Consider the following 7,404-nt stretch of genomic DNA (forward strand, 5'->3'; position numbering starts at 1 on the left):
TACAAGGGTTTTCACATGTTATCACATGAGATGAAATCGGGAGTTTCCGTAAATGGTTGTATATGTCATATTGTGTTTCATGTATATATTTAGAAAGAGAAAAATGTTGCTAGAGACAAACGCCTGTGTTTAGACAAAACGTCCTTTTAACAACCAGGGACATTTATGGTGCCTCACCCCAGCCCCAGTGTGTAACGTGTTTGGGAGGCTGCGGTATAATCAAGGCGGAAACGGATCCTTATTCTGCGATATTGAATCCTTGCCAGAGATTATTATAATAAAATCCGATTTTATTCGAAGTCCACCTTAATTAGAAACTAGAAAACACACATACCTTTTTCTGCTGCATCGTTTGAAGTTATGGAAAAACAAATCAACACCAGTAAGTAATAATATCCTCGGAAATCCATTATCTATTGTTTTCCGTACCAGAGACGTATGCCGAAAAATCTTCTCGACCAGTACATCTGACCCTATATAACACTGTTTCCATATCATTGAACATCCATGGTCACCAGCCTGGTCCGAGGAGTCAATTAGGCATATAGATAACTATGGGCATTCATCATTTAATGACATGTAAACTTGTGTATTACTTGTATCAGAATGTTTCTGCTTAAATGAAAATCTTTCTGCTTACATATATAAGAGGTATAGTACATATATGTTTTATTTCTTTCTTTTTCTTTCACTTATTTTTGAGAAGGGGGGGTGGTTAAGGGTTATTAAAGATGCACTATGCCCTATTTGGAATTAAGTACTGATTGTGCATGTCCCAAACGCAAAAGGATTATAAATATAAAATAAATATAAACTTTATTTCTTTTATATTTTATAAATAATTTATTTTATATGCATTTTTTGTGTTTACATAATGTATTATTCAAATGATGGGCATCGTTTGTGCTCTGTCGGCGGTTGGACATCTTCAACAACTGCAAAATTTTTGTAATGTTTTATTTATACACTAAGACATTTGGAATGACATGATGGATTAGATGATACATTCTCGGTCCGATAGTCAGACAAGCTACCGTTATGTACAGTATGTACATGTACTATCTGTAACTTTCATTAACAAGTGAAGCATGTCATCGTATTGTCTTGTTTTATACAGTTACGCATCACTTGATATCGTAATATTGACCTTTACCAGCCTATTGTTTACAAACGTAAACAACAAACATGGCATTACATAAACAAACAAACATAGAAGTATCATTTACTCTCGTTTAAACACTAATCTTCCAAACGGTTGCGTTTCGTTTATCATTTTATGTCATATTTTAAGAACAAAGGTCATTAAATAACTTAAAATATTAAAAAGGTAGAAGATTGATATCGGCTACAATGTATGTGTATGGATAAGAAAGCATGCTCACTCTTCCGAAACACCTGGTTCTTATTCTCGTGGACTGGTAATTATTTAAGTTCCTACGTAAACTGACAGACACCTTATTTGTTTCTGCTCTTTTCTAACTATTCTAATCGGCAAGTGCTCTGGTATTAGTAATATTAATAATTATATACTTTATTTAAACTTGATTACATGTTGAACATAGCAGCTCGCCTTACATAATATAAAATATACAATATCTACAGTATTGAAGTACTACTTTTAGGAGATGCGGCAGGCGAGGATGTGACGTATATTTGATAGCAGAACAAGTTACAACTTGTCTGTGTCACACATAATGTATATAACTATCAACGCTGAAACAGACTTACGTCACATTTTGTTGTAAAACTCCTAAAGTCGACAGTTCGTGTTAACGTTATATGTAGTGTATAATTAGGGAAAAAACTCAAGGAGTCATCCAAGGGGAAAAATCATTCAAGGGGAAAAGGTAAGAAATCATAAAGTTTTATTGTTTGAAAGTGTTTTAAAATATATCATTTGATAAATATATTGAACCTTATTATATGTTTTGTGTATAGAATATGCCATGGCATTACACGAAGCAGACGATCGTTGACACGTTTCATTTCATATGGCATAGTACATCTGTACAAGCGAGTAGTTATTACTAAATAACAATAAAAATTTCATAACACCTCTTTCAAGAAAACGATTCTACATTCAATACAATACACCTTTTTAAATTACCGTATTCACAAAGTGAAACTAAAATAAAACACGTCAGTATCATAATAAACTACTTTACACCGTAAATTACATATGCGTAAAATATTGAAGTGAATAGTCGGGCAAAGAAAACCAGTCTAAATGCGTACATTGGCCTTCCAAAAGTTCTCACATATTAATACGACGGCCAAGTTCTGCTTACGTTTCCCAGTTCTGACCATTAAAGTAAAGGAAAGTTGAAAGCATTGAAAGCGAGGCTGCGTGTAAATGTAACCACGGACATAGTCAGCCGGGAGGACGTTTTAGGATTCCTATACTTTAAATTAATTTCTTCGCACGCAGACAGATTTTGGCGAGAGATTTTATTTTTCTATTTCATAAGACATTAAACTGGATACATTCACACCATTTTTACCGACTTTAGCCATCCTTGCCCGACTGTTCACTTTAACTGATAATTGGGCATCTTAATTTTCTCAATTTGACGAATGACGAAATCAATCAATATTGTGTATAAGAAATAAAAAAAATATACGCCAAACTAGATACATTTCTCAAATCGAAATTCGGTACCGTCGCCTGTTTATTTCAGCTATGTGTGTGTCCGTTTCAAACTTTGATTGACATTTCTAGGCCAACATATGTTGTTGATTTCTGTGACATTTTATACTCGCTGCAAATTACAAATGTACAGCATGTATCACTATTAGTATAGAAAAGCCCCGTGTTCCATTGTTAATTGACTGAAATTCATGCAGACATTACTTTATTATGACTTTTACTCCATTTTCATTAAGCAAACAACAATTTATCATTTTTAGTCCCCTAAACATCGATATACAGTATGAAACTACAATTTGCATCGATAAATCCATTGATTTAAATATAATAACATACAATCTATTTCATTTGAAAAAATATAAGTATGATCATCACTGGTAGGCTATGGGAAATATGATGGGCGATCGTGTTGATAAACTGATTAAAATATAGAGGATCTGACAACATGCATTTAGAGGTCACGTGACCTTTATCCTCCCTGTACTTCAGTTCAAATGAATTTTCTCCGCCTAGCTACATCAACTGAAAACGACATTTCGTCCCAGACTACATATACCTTTGGTTTTATTGTATTATATGGGCGAGATGACTGCATATATACCCAGAAATGAATTTGTCAGTTCTTGCAAACTTTTTCGTCCCCTAAAATTTAACTTCCGATATTCTGAAAGTTAATGGAATGTTGTCATGTCTTTTATGAAACGGAATGAGAATAAGCAATAATTGCGTTCACACACAGTAGTATTGCGTTCGCACGCAATAACTTTTATTTTTTCGTGTTTACTTCCCATTTTTATTTTAGAAACAAAGATGCTGCATACAGTTTTGGTGATGGTTAGCTTAACACTCGCGACAGGTAACCAACCCCCTGGTTCGTGTCAACCCTTCCATGTAAGTAAATCCTGGGAAATAATTTTACATTTTTATTTTTTGATAATAAACAAAAATTATTAACTTACCGTTAATACTACATTTATCATCACCTTCTGAACGATTTGATTAAAATTAATAAAATGTTGATTTTCATAACGCGGGTATTATGTTTCCCGCCGTCGTCCTAAATACCGCGCGGTAGTTGACTATCACTGCGCCAGACGGCAAAACAGCGAATTGACTCTCCACTGTTTTCATATATTACGCAGGAAATCTTGCATATGTTTGGTGTCGTAACCTTATTTTAGGTCATCGGTACGCATTTTTCTGATGTTATTAATGTTTTTTAAGAAACTTTTATATTTTGCTCCGGAAAGGTAATGGGCCTTTAATATTTTGTGTCATTGTTTCTGATATTACACTTCCTTGATATTATAATCAGTGTTTTTTTGTTTTGTTTTGTTAACACCCCTCCCCCCCCCCTGTCCTCCTCAAGATCACTTTATTAGTACTTTGACACAATCCATATATCTGATCTATCAGAGTTACTTCCCTTTGTTTTAGTCCGTCAGTACGGACTACTGACGGAGTGAAGCAAAGGGAAATAACTTTGATAGAAAAAAATCAGTGCATGAACTTGAAGGATATTTTCTTCTGAGGTTACAGTCGCGTTTAAGTATTTCATTTCAGTCGATATTTCAGGGGTTACTATCACTGTCGTTACATCCACCTCTAGAATATTTCATAGTAAATCTGAAAGCAATCCAGGATGAAAAAACTGACCAATCGTATGCCTGCAGAGACTTCATGTTTACGGAGACAGCGACACCCAACTTCAAAGTCACAAAGTCAACAAAGTGTACCGTTATTGTTTTCTTTTGATGTACATGAAAGGATAACTACATTCTCATTTGTCTTCAGTTTTGCTATATGGAGTAGGAAAGGGGTAGATATAACGACAGTGATAATAACCCCTGAAATATCGAGGGTGAAGTTTCTAGATATTATAGAGGCTTTGACAACCAAATATTAATTAGCCATAGAAGGATCATTGAAATATACACTGTACAGGATGTATTGCTGTTGAGAGATTCCTGAGTATATAAGTCTAAGGGAGATACATTGGTTTGAATGTATAACGAGTTATTTTCCATTCACGGTAATTCTTCTTGTTAAATGAACAGTTGAGATCAAGATATTAAACAAAACTAACGTGTTTTGTGTCAATACTCAATACATGATGTGACTGAAAGGAGAGTGAGTTTCCAAATTCATCTCGCCACACTACACCAGACCCCGTAGAATTACATTTCGATCTATATATTCTTCTTTTCAAATAAGAATTGCATTACGAACTTCTTTTTATACAGTTGGAGCGATGTCCCTACGCCAATTTTATCTATCTGCCGAACAGACTTGGACAAAACCTTACAGATGACGCGATGATGACGTTCCAAACATTCAGACCTCTGATACAGATGGACTGTAGTGACGAGTTACTCCCCTTGTTATGTGGCACCTTCTTCCCACAGTGCGATGCTGGCGGAGACAGAATTGAACCCTGCCGCAGGATCTGTTCAGAGGCCTACCGTGGTTGTTTTCCAATACTATTAAGATTTAAATTCCGTTGGCCTATATTTCTGAATTGTGATCTTCACGATGAGAATGACTGTTTCGATGTTCGAAATACAATCAATATCAACTAATTGTGCAGTGATTAACTGTTTACAATTAACACATTTTACTTATATGATCAACTCATTCGACAGTTGATCATTTCGGAGAAATATCCGGCATTCTTCGGAAATTATCGTTGAATTTCCGAGGATTGTCGGAATTTTTCCCAAGATGTTGTGATTGCGTTAAAATCTTAGATTGTGAATATTAAAAGCAACCTGTTTCAAGAAAAATATTTCTTTCTTGTAGAGACCACAACGCAATTGGTTCGACTCGCGCTTGATAGCAATAAAGATGTGGATCCTATGACTAACCCTAAAGACACATTTGAGCCCTTCCTATTCAAAGACTGGAACAGTTCATTATACACTTTTAGGGGTGAAAGGGTTAGTGAATGTAAAATTCATCGATCGATTTTGGATGGAAAATATAATAAAAATGAATATTGCAAACATATAGTCTTGTATATGTAATTCTTCTTGTTTACGCCAAAACAACATTTTTGATTCTTTCTTGTAACAAGTTGAAGTTGATATCTTCTGACATTTAGATATTCCAGGAGTTATTATCACTGACATTATCTCCATCCCTAAACGATTTCATATTTAAACTGAATGCAATTCAGGTAGTCTAGAGAAAAAAAAATATACAGACATACTTTGATGACTACCGAGAGAGCAAAGCTCAAGTTCAAAACCACACAGTCAACCAGTGTACCGCTATTTATTTCTTTTGATATACATCAAAGGAGCAAATTACCTGTTTTCTGTTACCTTCAGTTTTAGTATGAGATAGTCCATGGGTTCATATAACGTCAATGATAGTAACCCCTGGAGTATCGAGGATGTGTCAAGATTACAGTACATGTATATTAAAATAATAATGGAATATTGTCTGCGATTAGAAAATATTTAAAAAGTTTTGACACAAGTGGTATTGAACTGCTGTATCCTTTTTTGCCGATATATATCTCAATTTTCCTCGGAAACACAAAGGGGGGTATTTTATGAACTATTAAATACAAAAGAAACAAAGGAAGCCAAGGGCAAGGAAATTGGGAAGTACACTTTGAATCTTATGGTGAATATTGGATTTCTATTTATACCCTTGGCTTCCTTATAGGATAACAGAAAACTCTAAACTTCAGTGGCTGCAATTCAGAAACTCTCATCACATTTTAACAACCAACTCTTTACTTTTTAAATCAAAATTAGTAAATCACCCCTTTTCTAATTTTTGTTATTCTGATAGAGAATTAATTGTGTATTTATTTTGGGAGTGTGATGAAGAACATTTTTTTTCTCGAAACTCTAGATGAGCTGTTGGTTACACTTCAATAAAATAAACATACTCTGTTATTCGGTAAGCTTGATAATAACAACAGTCGAGTCTTTAAAGCTAACAATCAAATAATTTTACTTATTCAGCAGTGTAGGTGCAAATGTTTACATAAATCTTTAAATATTCAATCTTTTCTATATTCTATTGTAGGTCATTATAAAGTACAAAAAATATTACCAACAAGAAAGGTCAGCTTATAAAATAAGAAATATAAGTTTTCAAATGAGTGGAAGAAGTGGAAAAAGTTAATTCTTTGGGTAATATATTTTTATTAATGTATTCAGATGTATTCAGTGATTGCGTTTATTATATTTCTTCCGTCATATGAATATTCATATAGCCTCCCTATGCCAACGTGTTAGCATAGACAATATTTAGGGGTTTGGTATCTTCTCTATCTTCCTTTCTTTTTTCTCTATCTATCCTTTTCTTCATATTTTATTAATTAAAACTTTTTCAACAGGTTTTTCTTTCTTCATCGCCTCCTAACTCCATCCTTTTTCTATATCTTCTCTCTTCCCCAAGTCCTTGTGTGTGTAACTCTCTTCCCCATGTCCTTGTGTGTACAGTCTTGTAAGTTAGTGCACGTGTATTGTAAGATTGGTCCTTGTGTGTGTAAGTGAGTGCACGTGTATTGTAAGATTGGTTCTTGTGTGTGTAAGTGAGTGCACGTGTATTGTAAGATTGAATGTGTTTGCCTCTCACAGTATTGTAATACTGTATTTAGTAGACTATGGAATTCAAACTGTAGGAGTAGTGAATATGAGTGTATGTAAACTGTCTTGTTTGTCATTTCTTTGTATATGTAAGTATAGTGTTTGTTAATGGGCATGCGTGTGATACAATTAAAAGATGTATATATATAT

General features: G+C 34.0%; 1 long non-coding RNA gene across 1 annotated transcript; it reads left to right on the forward strand.

Annotated features, from left to right (window-relative positions):
* Positions 1 to 1,825: 1,825 nt before the first annotated feature.
* Positions 1,826 to 5,940, forward strand: LOC138311135 (uncharacterized). Its single transcript, XR_011206524.1, has 3 exons — positions 1,826 to 1,847; positions 3,450 to 3,538; positions 5,447 to 5,940. It is a non-coding gene; the product is annotated as an uncharacterized lncRNA (long non-coding RNA).
* The last annotated feature ends 1,464 nt before the right edge of the window (positions 5,941 to 7,404 follow it).

This window comes from Argopecten irradians, chromosome 16 (assembly GCF_041381155.1).
Source record: "Argopecten irradians isolate NY chromosome 16, Ai_NY, whole genome shotgun sequence".
Lineage (NCBI taxonomy): Eukaryota > Metazoa > Mollusca > Bivalvia > Pectinida > Pectinidae > Argopecten > Argopecten irradians.